Source organism: Chionomys nivalis, chromosome 1, assembly GCF_950005125.1.
Source record: "Chionomys nivalis chromosome 1, mChiNiv1.1, whole genome shotgun sequence".
Classification (NCBI taxonomy): domain Eukaryota; kingdom Metazoa; phylum Chordata; class Mammalia; order Rodentia; family Cricetidae; genus Chionomys; species Chionomys nivalis.
Window position 1 is genome coordinate 4,629,285 of NC_080086.1, and position 17,173 is coordinate 4,646,457.

Sequence of the window (17,173 nt, forward strand, 5' to 3'; positions counted from 1 at the left end):
AAGTGGCGCCTGTAAAACAATCATGCTTCAGACAGTGCTGGCAGCAGCAGGAGAGAGCACTCAGGGAAGCAGAGCGTCCTGTGCGTCAGCCTCTGCATCAGGGCTCCTCACTACAGTCAGAGACTGATTGACAGGGGTCTTTCAGCACGCCTGCCTCAGTGCACCTCAACTCAAAAGCAGACATACAGAGGAAGCGTGTAAGTTACCTTCTAGGATGTTCTACCCATGCCAGAACAGCAGGCTGGACCTGGAACCATCTCTCCTCTCCTGCTCCTCACTCCAGACTGACCTGACCCCTGCCCTCTGCTCCTCCTCCTCACACCAGACTGACCTGACCCCTGCCCTCTGCTCCTCCTCCTCACACCAGACTGACCTGACCCCTGCCCTCTGCTCCTCCTCCTCACACCAGACTGACCTGACCCCTGCCCTCTGCTCCTCCTCCTCACACCAGACTGACCTGACCCCTGCCCTCTGCTCCTGCTCCTCACTCCAGACTGACCTGACCCCTGCCCTCTGCTCCTCCTCCTCACACCAGACTGACCTGACCCCTGCCCTCTGCTCCTGCTCCTCACTCCAGACTGACCTGACCCCTGCCCTCTGCTCCTCCTCCTCACTCCAGACTGACCTGACCCCTGCCCTCTGCTCCTCCTCCTCACACCAGACTGACCTGACCCCTGCCCTCTGCTCCTCCTCCTCACACCAGACTGACCTGACCCCTGCCCTCTGCTCCTGCTCCTCACTCCAGACTGACCTGACCCCTGCCCTCTGCTCCTCCTCCTCACTCCAGACTGACCTGACCCCTGCCCTCTGCTCCTCCTCCTCACTCCAGACTGACCTGACCCCTGCCCTCTGCTCCTGCTCCTCACTCCAGACTGACCTGACCCCTGCCCTCTGCTCCTCCTCCTCACTCCAGACTGACCTGACCCCTGCCCTCTGCTCCTGCTCCTCACTCCAGACTGACCTGACCCCTGCCCTCTGCTCCTGCTCCTCACTCCAGACTGACCTGACCCCTGCCCTCTGCTCCTCCTCCTCACTCCAGACTGACCTGACCCCTGCCCTCTGCTCCTGCTCCTCACTCCAGACTGACCTGACCCCTGCCCTCTGCTCCTCCTCCTCACTCCAGACTGACCTGACCCCTGCCCTCTGCTCCTGCTCCTCACTCCAGACTGACCTGACCCCTGCCCTCTGCTCCTCCTCCTCACTCCAGACTGACCTGACCCCTGCCCTCTGCTCCTGCTCCTCACACCAGACTGACCTGACCCCTGCCCTCTGCTCCTGCTCCTCACTCCAGACTGACCTGACCCCTGCCCTCTGCTCCTCCTCCTCACTCCAGACTGACCTGACCCCTGCCCTCTGCTCCTGCTCCTCACTCCAGACTGACCTGACCCCTGCCCTCTGCTCCTCCTCCTCACTCCAGACTGACCTGACCCCTGCCCTCTGCTCCTGCTCCTCACTCCAGACTGACCTGACCCCTGCCCTCTGCTCCTCCTCCTCACTCCAGACTGACCCCTCACAGCAGGTTTCCCACTGGGTGCTCAGTTCAGACTGCAGCTTAGAAAGCATCTCTACACGGGTTAACCCATAGAGCTGAAGGGCTAACAAAAAAGGCCCAGCAGAACCTGGCATAGCTCATTCACATCACTCAACTCAGTGTTTTTCCTAGGATTTAAGTCAACAAACCTAAAGAGCATGACTGAAAAAACAACTTTGTTTGTGGAATTCATACTAATTTAAACGTCATGACCTGTCTGCTTTAAAGGCCTGGTGGCAGGGAGGGGTCTGGGGTTCCCTGGTGCCTCCATCTGAAGAAGGCTGGGGTAGTGGGGATGGCAGGGTGGTGGGGTGGCAAGGGCTTCACTGTAGCTCCACAGTTAGTCACAGCATTTACTTCTTAAATTACACGTTCTGTTAACTGGAGAGAACGGCCATGCTGCTGCTGCACATACTTAACATAGCCTGGAAGGGTCTTGGCTCTGAAGAGAGCCTGTAATTCCAGGTGTAACAGCACAATGGGGTCAAGAGCCTTGTTCACACAATCCTGTTGGGGACCGTCAAAGACACATTCTACTTGTTTCAGAAAACATGATGAAAATACAAAGTACCTAAGTTTGGAATTTCAGATTTTACACCTACGTTTCTAAATGTACCACCTTGCTTTTACCGCTGTGAACCTTTGCCAAAGGGCCACCTTACCTAAGAAAATTTTCCTAATTCCTGTCTCCCAACTAAAACTGTCTACCACCCTGTTTGTTCCTCATTCCCACAATGGTTAACCAAGACCTCCCACCTGCTGTCCACTCGTGCCCATGGCTCACACTCTTCAGTCCTCCTGGGAAGTGCAGTCTTACTTGCTCGTCATAGCTTCAAGCCTTTATCTTAGGTGCTGTCTTCGGTGACATGATGTCACAGGATGGCCCTCCTCTCTGTGCCCCGTCAGAGAGCAGCATCCACCCCCTTCCTGGCTGGTCCTCCAGCTGGGCCAGGCACTACAGCCCTCTGCTGTTGGAGTCTCTTCTTTCTCACCCACACGCTACAAGACAAACTGATTGCTTCTCAACTGCCCAGCTGTGAGGTCAGCCAACTGATCATGCTGAAGAAATGGCTGGACTGTATCTGTACTGCTGGCCAAACTTATAATCTGTTTTTCTAGCCACTTTCTAGGGATCCCCTTCTAGAACTGAAAATGACACGTTTCTCTTTCCTGCTCTCAATGTGCTCTGGTTAAACAGCATGATAAACTGATATTATTCTTTCTCTCCCTAGCTATGAAATCCCTCCTTAAAGCCCCAGAAACATCTACATTGTTTACTGCAGCTATGACTCCCAGTTCTCCCAGACTGAAGGGAGAGTTGGGACCTTGTCAACAATGCTACTCAAGTGGCCAGCCTACACAGAGATGAGCCTTATTGTAATGAAAGTACTTTTGGACTTTAGATATTGACATTTGTCATGGGATCCTATGGACTCCCAGGGCTCACGGAGGCCAGTGATCCTGACCTTAAAGTCAGCCCTGTGCCTGTATTCCAGCTGGTCTCCAGACAACCTATGAAGGACCAACTGTACAACTTCTGGAAAGAGTGGAACATGTCTGTAAAGCAAGAGAGTCCATTTTTTGTCATACAAATAATTTAGTTTGGGGAACTTGAGTTGGCAAGTCACACGCCAGTTAGACCCACTAGAACAACACACCTAATCTACTAGCTGGCATTCAATCAAAGAGCATTCTGTAAAACAAAAAGGTCACTGATACGAACTGCAGTGACCTGGGCCAATTTTTCCAGAAAATAAAATCAAATAATCAGCTGAGCGAGAGAGATTGAGTAAGAACTTAGGCTTTGCTAGCACAGAGGGAAGATAAATAACAGGACGCCAGCAGAAGCCAGGCAGTTGCTTTCTATGCAGTTGACACGGGTAGCCCATAACTGAAGCCCAGCAGGAATGCAAACATGCAAACATCTCACCAAGCTGAGGAACAGGGTCGTCTGGTGTAGGAGGTCTTCTGTCTATGTGCTGCTTTCATTGGTTGAATAAAGAAACTGCCTTGGCCTTTTGATAGGGCAGAACTTAGGCAGGCAGAGTAGACAGAACAGAATGCTGGGAAGAAGGGCAGTCAGAGTGCCGCCATGGAGCTGCCAGGTCAGACATGCTGAATCTTTCTTGGTAAGCCGCGGCCTTGTGGTGACACACAGATTATTAGAAATGGGTTGAATCAAGATGTGAGAGTTAGCCAATAAGAGGTTAGAACTAATGGGCCAGACAGTGTTTAAATGAATACAGTTTCTGTGTGGTTATTTCAGGTGTAAGCTAGTCGGGCAGCTGGAACGACAAGCAGCCCACTTGTTCCTGTTACATTGGTCGGCTTGTGCACTAGTAGGAACTGAAAATCCCTGATGTGAAAGGCTCCAAAGACTTAACAGAAGGACCCTGATCAAGCAGGCCATGAAGAAAAAGTCTATTAATCTTGCCTCCAACATTCATGGTGGTCTGATCACTTCAGCTTTGGAGCTATCTCTCCAAATATAAGCTGCAGATCTGTTTATCAGCAATGAAAGTTAGGAACTAAATCAGGTGTAGACACAATGTGGCTAGCTGACGTTCTGAAGGACCTAAGTGAGGAAAGCCAACTCAGGAAGAGAAACAAGAAGGAACCAGTCCAACGCTCTGGGACCATAGCTCTCCTGTCCTCGCTGTGAAGCCAGGGACTTCCAGGTGGGCACCATCAAGAGGACAGCACATCCACCTTGTGCCCCCCCACACACACAGCAGGGGGATGAAATGGAGACAGGCAGCCTGGACCAAGAAACCCAGTGGAAGATTTGTTCATAAAATCCTGACTTGGAACAAAGCCTACACCCCTCAGGGCCACACACACCACCTCCATACCTGGGCCTGGCCACACCATCATCCCAAAAGTGCCTCTACTGCACACTTCCTCCCAATGTCACTCCACCCATCCAGTTTGTGTATGTATGTACATTTGATTCTTGATTATCCTGGCTGATAATCAGACCTGGCACTTAGAGTTAGGGAAGTAAGTTCAGAAAGTAGAAGTGACATATCAAGACTATCAGCAATGAGTACTGGAGATGAGACTGGAGACAGCTGACATCCTGGACCAGGCTCTACCACATCCTCAGGGATGAGACTGGAGAGAGCTTACATCCTGGACTAGGTTCTACCGTGTCCTCAGGGATGAGACTGGAGAGAGCTTACATCCTGGACCAGCCTCACCATGTCCTCAGGGATGAGACTGGAGAGAGCTTACATCCTGGACCAGCCTCACCATGTCCTCAGGGATGAGACTGGAGACAGCTGACACCCTGGACCAGCCTCTACCGTGTCCTCAGGGATAAGACTAGAGATGGCTTACATCCTGGACCAGCCTCTACCGTGTCCTCAGGGATAAGACTAGAGATGGCTTACATCCTGGACCAGCCTCACCATGTCCTCAGGCTGTGGTAGAGACTTTTCCCAGCTTCCCACCACATTCACCATCACACCACTACCTGACATTCCATTTCTCTTAGGACTCTGGTCTTTGGTGTGTGCTGTCTTCTAAATGACAAGTATTTAACCACTTTCTTTACAGAGCTGACCAGGGCCTCACACATGGCACCTGAGCAAGTGTTCTGCCACGGAGCGGCACACCCAGCCCAAGCCCTTTCTTGGGGCAGGGTCTTAATTCTGTAGCTCAGGCTGGACACGAACATGCTATGTAGTCTAGGTTGGCAAGTACATAGAAGAGCCACCACCTTGTCCCAGCTCAGTCTACTGCATGACGGAGTCCCTGGTGTGAGCCACACCATCCAGCTCAGTCTACTGTGTGACAGAATCCCTGGTGTGAGCCACACTGTCCAGCTCACCCTACTGCGTGACAGAATCTCAGTGTGAGCCACACTGTCCAGCTCAGCCTACTGTGTGACAGAATCCCTGGTGTGAGCCACACCGTCCAGCTCAGCCTACTGTGTGACAGAATCCTGGTGTGAGGCACAACATCCAGTTCAGCCTACTGCGTGACAGAATCCTGGTGTGAGGCACAACATCCAGCTCAGCCTACTAAGTGATGGAATCCCTGGTGTGAGCCACACCGTCCAGTTCAGCCTCAGTTCTGTTTCAAGTTCAGCTTTTGCTAAATGTAAGCTTCCAAAGATGCGGAGGTCCTTCTCTTTGTCAAACCAACTACCACAAAAACAACTTCCTCACCACAAGGTGTGCTGTGAGTGTGCACTGAGTAAACACAAACAACCATAAACAAATGTACTAAACACTGAACACTCTCCAAAGCCACGTTAATTCTCATTCGATTTCAACATTTCTCAGGGTAAAACTGGAATAAGCAGAAATTTTAGTTGAGAACAATGCCAGGAAAAACAATAATGCCCAGTGTTTTCATCAGTAAGCTCCCTATCAACCAAAGGTGAACAAGCTTTAGGAGAAGGCCGGCCTTTGCCCCAGGGCTGGAATAGTACTCCTCACCCCTAGGCACACAGAACCAGCAGACACAGAGCAGGATCTCTGTTTAGCTGCGCTGCACCCTGCTGCCCTGCTGTCTGACACTCCTCCCAGCTTGAGTGCACTTTCCCTCTGAACTTCCCCAGGCTCCTGGAACTGCCCAGATGCCCTGCCCTGCCCCTAAAGGGAACAGCTGGAGACCAGAAGGGCTTTCCTGGCACACCCATCTCACAGCACTCAGAGGCTCTGTGAGGGGACCTGCAATGAGCTACTACAGGACTGCCCGATCCACCAGCATCAAGGCCACACAGCTAGGACCTGTCCCTCAGCTCTCCTGCACTATCCGGCAGAGGAGGCCAAGCTCCCGATATAGAGTTGGCCCATCCAGCCCCCAGTATGAAAGGTCTCAAGAAGTCAGTGCTGTCCAGAGAAAGGCCATGATTTCCACACACATGGATTTAACATGGAAAGTGGGGGCTGCTCTAGAATTGACCTTGGCTTCAAGGTCCCTGTCTGGCAGGCGGCAGTCCTCTCTTCAAAGGAGACACCCTCATCACTACAGCACACCACATCTTTACTCAGGCTTCCTCCAGCAGGGTAGGCTCCACAGGCTGCAGGGCTCGGCCCACTAGACAGCGGGTTCTCTCTTCCAGCTCCTATCTGTGCTCACCTTCCCTCCCATATTATCAGGAGATTACAGAGCACAATGGCAGCGATGCTCAGCAGAGCCCTCCTGCTGCCAGGCTGTCTTGGCTGCCCCTGATCCCCACACCAGCTGAGCTCTCCGAGGCTGCCTGTCATAAATCTTTAGGTCGACTTCAAATGCAGACCTTGGGATCACGTGGTTTCACTTCCAGATGGCACCTTTCCTCACCTCATCCACAGAGGAAGCTGTGCCAATGGAACATGAATTGTTTCAGTCGCTTAGTGCTCCTATGGGAACAAACACACACACACTATGGCTGCTGGTTTATAAACAACAGAAAGTCGCACTTTCATGGTTTCCAGGCATAAGACTGGAGGTCAGGGAGGCGCCCACTTTCTGGGTAACAGCAGCGTCCTCCTGTGCTGTGTCCTCACGCGATAGAGTTAACTCTCCCGTAAGAGTATAAGGGATCTGCCTTCACAACCTGATCACTTCCCAAACCTCAGCTCCTCACATCTTGGGTGGTGTGTGTGTGTGTCTGCATATGTGTGTGACATCTTGGGTGGTGTGTGTGTGTGTGTGTGTGTTTGTCGGACCTCATGACAAGACTCTGAGGAGGTACAATCACTCAAGTCCTTGCAAGTCACCCTCCCCTCCAGAACCTGTGGAACACTGAGGGCAGGTTATCTTACAGACTCACCTGAAATTAATCCTCAATCAGTTTACTTGGATAACATTGTATTTAAAGGACCCAGGAATGAGAGAATCTGGGGATCAAACTCCTGAGAGAATCCTGTCCTTCTGTCCCCAGCACACACATGCTCCCAGCACATCTGTTTTAGTATAGCCCCCAACTTGTTCTCTCAATTCCCTTTCCTATGTCCCATGGTCTATGTATAAACTTTCCTTTGTCTCTTTTAAGAAACAATTCTGGGCTGGGAATATAATCGGGTGATAGAGCACATGTCTGTCCCTGAAGCCCTAGGTTCAATTCCAAGCACGCAAAATAAAACAACCAATCGACCAACAAATAAAACAATCTCACAAATAGTAAGTTTCTTCAATTATAAAATATACATTCATTACAGAAAAATTGGAAAACAATAAAGAAAGGATTAAAAGTCATTAATAATATGAGTGTGCAATCTACAATGGCACAGAGTAAGTCACATGACACCAGGCACCAAGGAGTGCAGTAAGATTTTTTTTTTTAATGAAAAATGGTCAAAAGAGCGGGATACGCTAGAAGTCGAAGCCTGGGGTTCCTGCAGATGCTGTTGGCGTCCTGTTTCTTCGTCAGGCACTTACTGCACACTCTGCTTGAGATGAGACAGTGAATGCATTCATCAAACAGCTGCCTGTACTGACATCCTGGGTAGATGCCCAGCACGGTGGGACGCTGCTTTCTAGAGGGTCCTGGTCTAGCAGGGAAGACAGCAGGACCTAGACCTGGAGCCTCAGTCCTGAACCTGCACATCTCAGTGGCAGGCAGGACCAGAGAACACTCCGAGAACAGGGAAGGCTCCCCTGGGTGGCGCCTTCATGGTCACTGTCTACGGGTGTGCGAGCTGCTGCATTTAAGATCTTTCTGAAGCATTTTAAAAGCACTGTTTAACACTGCTCTGTTATCTCTGACTTTGTAAAGTCACAGTGTAGCTCTGTGCTAATACAAACACGATTATGACAGAAACAAGGGAGCTAATAGGAACAGCTGGGGAGCGGAGAGCACTTCTTGTTTTCTCTCTCCCCTCAGTCACCACTCTTCTCAGAGCGGGAAGGTCTAGCTAACACTTCTAGGGCCAGGATGAGCTCCAAGCAGTAATGATGAATTAGGGCACAAAGAGAGAGACTCTGACATCCTTGTGTTTGGAATGTGTGGAACAATAAACACTGCCAAGCGTGGAAATGTGGCTCGTGTGAGTTCAGGGGCCAGGAAAACTGCCCCAGAACAGAGAGGCTGGCCACAGATGAACACACCAAAGCCCGAAGTGCAGCAGGCCAGGAGTGAATCTGGACATCAGGGACTACTTAGGGGGTCCGCGGGGCCAGAAAGAAACCATGAAGAGGCCTCTGGCCTCCAGAGACTCTCACAGACAAAGCACCTCACTTTAGAAAAGAGTACTCCACAGAACACCCACAGCAAGGGCACCACTGGCTAGGGAGCTTCAAAGAGCCTACTTACACTCCTTGAACTGCAACAGGGGACTGCGAGCTTAGAGCCTGCGCAATCACTTTGAACCTAGCAACAAATGAGCCAAAAGAGCCCCTTAGAAGTTCAGCTGTTTGAAGTCGAGAGCTTCCCAAATTACCACACAAAGGACTATGAGAAGTAGGCATGCATATGGCATGGAAGAAAGACTGGCTCTCGGGGAACCGAGCACTCCTGCAAGGGAGAAGACGGCCAGGCTGGGGTTAAGGTTCGCATGAACAAACAGCACACCGTATGAGGCATCACTGCAAAAGACACCTTAGTGAGAGCCTGCTCCAGCTGCTAGGCACATAGATGAGGGACAGGGGCAGGGCAGAAGAGAGCCCGCTGTACGAGGTCTGATGTGACGACCTGCAAACATCATCCTAAGTTCTGACTGTGGCCAGCTGGTGAGGAGTGCCGGCTTCAAGGTGCCCCGCCCCACCCCACCCCGCCCCTTGCTTTTCCTACCGGTCAGGCTGCATGCCCTGTCTGTCCTCAGCTGATGGACACCCCCTGAGGAGTGAGGGGCTGTGCTGCGTGTCACCTGGCACCACTCATGCAAACACGCACATGAACATGATGTGCCATGGGCCTAGGCAGGAACTAAGGAGGATGCGGCCACACGCTGACCCTGCAGCACTAACTGCCCTGTGGCTGAGGAGGCACAGACGGGGACGTACATTCCACCTCTGAATGTCAGAGTAAAAGCTACGCGGAGTGGGGAGACCGCCCTCTCAGGCTAAACTTTTCAGAATTGATGAACTGCAGCGAGAAAAGGCTCACCAACCGACATCCTGAGAAGAAACAGAGAACCGATGGGCTGTGTGGGGCCTCAGGGAGACCGCGAGTTAAAGCCAGGCAGAAACAGGTGAAACTGCTTCCTCCTCACTACCCACCTGCCCGGGGAGGCCAACCAACAGGAGCTCTCTGCATTTTCTCTGCTACATCTCCACGCATGGAAGGGTGTGTGGTTTGGTTTTGATAAATAAGCAAATGAAGACGGTGACACCTACCAAGAATGTTTTGATGTTCGTTTGTTGAGAACGGGTCTCACTGTGTCTCCCTGGCTGTTCTGGAACTTTCCAGATACACTGGGCTAGCCTCAAACTCAGAGATCCACGTAAGTCTGCCTCTGCAGCACAGGCAGGCAGCACCATGCCAGCTAGGAAGAGGCATTTTCAGAAGACCAGTAATATTGTGAATGTGTTGCCAAAAGCCTGGCTTCACGGATCCTGGTGCCTAGGACATACTGATTCTCAAGAGTCCCTGCTGGAGGCTGAGCAGTGGGTGAGAGAGAGAAGCCACACACAGACCAAGTGGAGCATCCTGGGCCTGAGGCTGAGTCGAGTGAAGGGAGCTTCGACACAGGTGCAGACAGAATCCCTGCTGCAAAGGTCTTGGGGCCCTTATGACGGTAAGCCCTGTTCTCTCACTTTGGATGACCTAGTGACAGCACTGTCTCTCCCCCACGGAGCCTATGAAGGGCACTGGCTCTACACATGACAAGCATTCACTCCAAGTAAGGACACAAGCAAACACCCCCTTTTTTTGTTTTTCAAAACGATTCAAAGAATACATTGGTAGCCCGACTTATAAATGAAGAGCTCAGGATCTGGTACTGCTCAGAACATCCAGTGGCTCAGGCATGGCCGGCTTCTAACTTTTTGTTGTTGAGATTTGTCTAATTTGATTTATGTGTGCATATGTGTGTGTGTGTTCACGCGCGTGCGCGCATGTATTCACATCGGATCCCTTGGAGATGGAGTTACAGGAAGTTGTGAACCACCTGATGTGGGTGCTAGAACGAAACTCAAGTCCTCTGGAGGGATGTGAGCCTCTTCATAGCTAAGCCATCTCTCTAGCCCTGTCCTGGGCTTCCAACTGAAGTTGACACTTTCTCTTCTAGTACCTTCTTTGAGCAGTTACTCAATAAAATGCAAAATAAAATGAGAAATAAAAATAAAAAGAGGAAACAAAAGGAAAAACTAAAAGTGAAAATGAAGGCAACGATTTAGAAGGGCGGATCCCCACCGCAAAAGAGGAAAAGTTTCCATAAGGTCATAGAAAAGAGACCAAGAGTGTTATTAAACAGCGCAAGCACATTATCAAGAACTGGATTCGGCTTCTTTCATTCGGCAATGGATAGCCACTGACGAGTAGACAATCGATTTTAGAGACAGGTCAAGGAAACCTTATTAGACAAAAATCCCCTAATAAATAATGCTGGAACAACTGGGTTACTGTGTGTAGAAAATGAACCTGGACCCATAATGCACACTGTATAAAAATGAACTCAAAATAGACCATAGGTCTAAATCTAAAGGCTGTTGCTATAAAACTTGGAAGAGAGCACAGGAAAAGACAGTTCTGACTTTGGGTTAACAAAGATGTGTTGAACACTACATTGTAGAACACAGTCCACAAAAGAAAGCAATCATAGGTTGGACTGCATGGAAATGTAAGACCCTCAGTCTTCAAAGGTGCCCAGGAAGAGGGGGAAAGGCAGCTGCAGACTCAAACACGTTTGCAAAGCATCTATTTGATGAATAACTGTACCCAAATACAGGAAACCTCTCAAAATTCAATCTTAAAACACAGTAAGAATATGGAAAGGGTTGGAAAGATGGTTCAGAAGTCAGTACTTTCTACTTTTGTAGAGGACCTGGGTTCAGTTCCCAGCACCCACATGGTGTCTCAAAACAATCTGTAACTCCAGTCTCAGGATATCTGACATCCTTTTCTGGCCTCAGAGGGCACCAGGCATACATGTGGTACACAGACATACATGTAAGCAAAACACTCACACATATAAGATAAAATAAAAATAAATTTAGAGATATTCAATATCAATTATCAGATAAGTGTCAATGAAAACCACCAAAGAACACCCCAAAGACTTAATGAAAAATACTAATCATACCAAGTGCAGTAAGAAAGGTATGAGTGTGCGCACACACTGCTAAGAAAGGAAAATGGTGCTACACACCTGCTTATTACCCCTCCCTTCCCCCCCTGCCTTCCTCCCTCCTTCTTTCCTCCCTCCTTCCTTCCCTCCCTCTCTCTGGAGGTGGGTGGAGGTCCGGAGGGTCAGTTTAAGGACAGCCAAACACTGCAAAGCAGAAGCAAAACAAACATAAAACGGTGGAATCTGCACAGAAAATACTTTGGTAGTTTCTTTAAAAGCTCAGCTCATATAATGAAAGAAAATGGCCCAGAGGTCCAACAGAAGAATGGGTACGCATACAGCAACACGGCCCGGCAGTCCATGTGTCTGTCTATCTGGGTTGTCTGTTTGTGCTTGAGAACTGCCCTTGGTATCCCAGCCCGGATTCGGAACTTGCTAAGTAAAGGAGGATGACCTTCAATTTCTAATCTTCCTGCTTCTGCCTCCAGCTGCTGGAGGGCAGAGTCACCCACCACAGTTCATATAGTACCGGAGACCAGGCTGGACAAGCACTCTACAATGAGTTACACCCCAGTACTACTGCTAAACACACCACTATGAGTGAGTCCCAGACAACCACTCTGAAGGAGACAATACACCCATGACTCCCATCTCAGAGTCTAGAAATTTGGCCTTCTGCAGTGCAGGGAGGATGGGGAGAGGACGCACTGCTAGAGAGAATGAGACACTTGGGAGGACAGTGGCTATGTCCCTTATGCTGGTGGTGTTGGGGATTCCAGACCTGTGTCAACGCCTATTAAAACTTCAGCTAGGCATATGCAGGTTAGTTCATGATAATTTTATCCTACAAAATAATTTTTTGCTTAAAAAATAAATATTAGGCTGGCAAGATGGCTCAGTGGGTACGGGTGCTTGCCACCAAGCCTAAGACCCGAGCTCAATGCCTGGACCCACATGGAAGGCGGACAAAGACCCCAAATTGTCCTCTGACCTCCACATGCGAGACTCCCCAACTCACACAAAGCAAACAAATAATGCAGTAATACATTTAAAATAAGTAAATAAAGACGTTATTGTACAGTTAAAGATAAGGAAGATAAAATACAAATAAACTACTTTGTTTCCCAACAGATTCTAATGTATCTAGTAACTGAACCTCTTGCAGGAATGGCCAAACTCTAAGAATTAGATCTAACCTAACCTATTCCCCAATGACATCTCTATTGCAGAACTGCACATAATATATGTTCTACTATATTAAACAAAAATAAATTCTTACTTTTTTGACTAATGTCTATGTAGTAAAGGAATCTAATTTTTGGTATCTATATTTACATTTGCAAGAATCATTTAATCTTAACTGGTTTCCCAATAATAAAATTACTACAATTAAGGATAAATTTGATTCAGCACTCAGATGCCAATGATAATTAACAAGAAAGACAAAGTATACATCCACATGAATATAATCTGGAAGGAAATGATTACAACTTGCCTCTTGTTACAACCTATATCTATATGATTTCTTTTCAAACCAGAGTAAACTACATGCTATTAAGTATGCTACAATGCTCAAACTCAGACAGCTCTCAAGTTAATGAGGTTGAGCTTGGCAACAACACCTGAATGTATAAAACATACAAACAACTAAATCAAGCTATAGCTGACATGAGGGCTGGGAAATAAAAGGCAATAAATAATATTGGAACCAAGACACCCCAGGCAATTGTCCAAGTTCACCTAGGTAGCCAGCAGGCATACACACCTAAGTGACCAAGAGTAACAAAGGCGCCCAGCCACAATAATGGCTACATTGGTGATGCAAATGTCCTGGGCCAAGAGACCCAGCAGGAAGCAAGTCACATGCCGGGCCCACCCCAAAATCCATTCCTGTTTTTTTCATGCAGGTAAGTCTTGGTCTCAATATGCATGTACTAAGATAAAGTAAAAGACCCTGCCACAAAAGGCATACCTCTGTCTTTAACGGAATAAAAGGACCAGTTTCTCTGAATACAGTGAAGATCTGAAAACCTAAGGGTCCTTTTCCTGACTAAGTCCAGGTCAGCCACACCCTCCCCAAGCCAGCGTGTGACCAGATGTGTAATCTCTCTCGTTCCCCACCCCAGGAGTGCCCAGAGGGAAAGCTGGAGGCTGTGTGCGGAGGAGTCAGTCCTGAAGAGAGACAGTGAACCTACAGTGAAGGAGGCTGGGATTACACATCTAAGGGTGAGGGCAGTAGCTGAAGGAAGAGTCGGGAGGCAGTGTGTGAGCAGTAACATGATTGCATGGACACCTCTGGGCTGCAGGACACCAAGTCAGGACCGTGCAGAGCAACCACACGACAAAACACCCAGCCAAACACCCAGCGTTGCTTTAAGCTTCTTTGGCCATGGAAGGTGTGTCTCTAGGTGGCTCCTGTGGCTCCTCTCCTGACTGTCAGGACAGAGGGCAGCTGGAACACCACTGCGCATCCTTAGACCTGGCTTGCCTTTTCCTACAGTTGTTTCCCCAACCTCCTGAACATCTGGCACTGAGCGGCCAACATCATCTGTCTGGCACACAACCACGTGACACTGTGTAAACATATGGCACTGTAAAATTATTTCCATTCTGCAATCCTGTGCTAATAAAAACTAATTTTAATGTTGTAGTCAGAAAAGCGGAATGTACCACAGAGAATCACAAGGACAACGTTAATTAGATGTTATCTCAATATATTTGATGTGGGCTTCCCCTCTGTATGCTATGAATATGTTTTATTACCACTAGTTAATAAAGAAGTTGTTTCGGCGGCCACATATATTACCATGCATTTCCTAAACACCACAAGTGCATTATTTTTACTTGATATTTGCACTCAGGCTGTTTAAGATCACGCAGCTAACACTGTTTGGAACATAGTAGGGCTGGTTTGGCTTTTCTGTCACAAAACAAACATAACAGCGATAAGGACCATTGAAACATGTATGTGCTGGGTGTGATGGCATCCAAGTGCTTTAATCCCAGCACTCGGCAGACCGAGGCAGGCAGATCTCTGGGAGTTTGGGGCTAGCCTGGTCTATGTAGAGAGTTGCAGGCCAGCCAGGACCATACAGTGAGCATAAACGAAAAATGGACACTAGACCAGCAGCTATTTACTGCGCACTGCTATGTATGCTAGGGACTGGGGAGAGAAGCAGGCACTATTGCTGCCCTCAGGGAAGTGAGGCTAAACAATACGTGCAGCATATTATGAATTGTGGTGAATAAGAAGGATGCCTGACTGTCCTTGTGGAAGAAAATAGGTTGGGTCTAACAGACATGATGATGGTGGCCTTCTCAAAGAGAACCTCCAGAAGAAAGGGTACTGGAGCTGGCACCCAAAGGTGAGAAGTTATTCAAGGAGGTGGTACCAAAGGACAGAATGGCAGCTGGGACAATGGCCCTGTGACCAGTCTGCTGGAGAACTGGCCTAAGTGCTGGGGAGACGCAGGTGAGGGGCAGGAAAGTCTGCTGGGGATGGGGCATCTTACTCCCAGGACCACGCTTTTCTTGGGAATCCTGAAGGTCTGAAAAAAGCAAGTGACTTTTTTCTTCAGACTATTGGTAAGCAAACAAGCAGGAAGGGGCAATGCAGGCCACTGGACTGAAGGAAGACAAGAGTGGCCTAACCCAAACGTTAACATAGCGGACTAAAAATCAGATGGCTTTGGAGGAGACTTTACAGAAAAACATCCCAGCACCATGCGGTCAATCTCTTGGAGGGCAGAAGAGTGCAATGAGCCAGGCAACAAGCTTGGAGGGACAAGTTTAGAACAGGTGAGGGCGAGTGTGACGTCTGGATGGCCATAAAGTAAGTTCTAGGGACACAGAAGATGCTGCCACTGCTGACTACGATGTGCCAGGCACATCAGGGGCTCCGCTCACAGCTGACCTGTTAGCAGTGGTGACCCTGGTTGTGAAGACAGACGTGAAAAGGATGTGAATACAGATGACAGGGCTGGAGGAGCAGAGCCCCTCCCTTAATTCCCTGGATGCTGACAACCCTGGCTAGCTGCTACAAGGCATCTCCCCCAGATGCAGGTACTATGTCTACATCCAGAATTTGGAAACCTACTCAGGACTGGAACAAAGCAACCTCCATGGAGAGTGAGTAGTTGGCACATTATTCATGATTCCTAAGCGGCCCCACTCCACCTCCACCTAGAAGGAAACCTGCCAAGTTTTGACACGTGCAAGTTATCTGGGGTCTCGATGTTTTATTAACTGACAAAACCATCTGCCAAAATTAACTACAACGAAAAGAACAACGACATCCTGCAGCAAACAACAGTTTTACTCCCAAGTTGTTATATACAACAATAGAAGACTCAATGAGAAGTAGGAAACCCTGAAGAATTAATCACTTCTCAGAATGCAAGGCATTCAGGTCAAGCGCTAATACACACCTCTGAACACAAAAGGCTATGAAAAACCAAGCACCAAGGATTCCGATTTTAAAAGTCACAAGCTTAAAAAAAAATGCAAAGAAGACAAAGATGCAAAAAAAATGACACCACGATCCTGCAGAATTTTAAATTTGCAAGTTCCAAATATTTCTTAAAAAAATGCAGCACTGGAAACTGTGACCCCTGTAATGAACTGGACACCTCTGTAACTGCTTTTCTGCCCAGGTCACTAACTGAAAAACTTTCCTGTGTGCACAATCCTGGCCTGGCTCCCTCTAGGGGCTCTCCACTCCCCGCCCCCCCCCCCCCAAACTCCAGAAGCCCAGAAACAGGGCTTGACCACCTACGAGGATCGCAGTCCATCACGGCCAATTGAGTCTAGTACGGAAAGTACCATCTTGAGCCGCTTAAGGGGGAGGGATGAGTGATGGATTTTTGAAAAGATTTAATCACCTACATTGCAAATTATGCTGTGTTGCATCTGATCCTTCAGTAGAAGAATGATCAAACTGTGTTCAGTCTTCTTAAATGGAGTATTGGCCATGTGTAATTTTGAGGTTTGTGGGAAGTTCCCCGTGGAAATAAGTAAAATCACAGGAACCATTAATGTGACCACTGAAAGATAAAGCACAAACCACTTCCCAAACTGATAGTGCAGTTGTCCGGAGCCTTGATTCCTGTATTCGCCAGCACCTCCCCCTGCAGTGGACTGACAGACATTCGGGACTGCCTCAAGCAAAGGATGGGTTTTAAAAAAAATAGCACCAGGAAACCTATTGGTTCTTTGCCTCCGTATCACGATCCAAACCCCTGGCAGCCACAGATAAAAAAGACTTCTAAAAAAGAAGAAAAATTACCTTAACCCCCACCCCTAACACACACCCTAAAACTGAGCAGAAAAGCAGAGGTCGCTATGTATTTTAAATGAGTCCCTGGGACAAAACAGATCTCATGAAAAATCGCTGAGCCCCAATCTAAGTCCCTAAGTGTTCCTGCGTCCCTGCTGTCAGCGAGTTGGAGGGGGATTTTTTTTTTTTTTTAACGCAAGGCTT

At 48.7% G+C, this 17,173-nt stretch overlaps 1 protein-coding gene across 1 annotated transcript in view; it reads right to left on the bottom strand.

The window, feature by feature from the left end:
- The window catches only part of Rassf8 (Ras association domain family member 8), an 84,248-nt gene that overhangs the window by 66,037 nt on the left and 1,038 nt on the right, over nt 1-17,173 (bottom strand). The gene's annotated exons all lie outside the window — the stretch shown is intronic.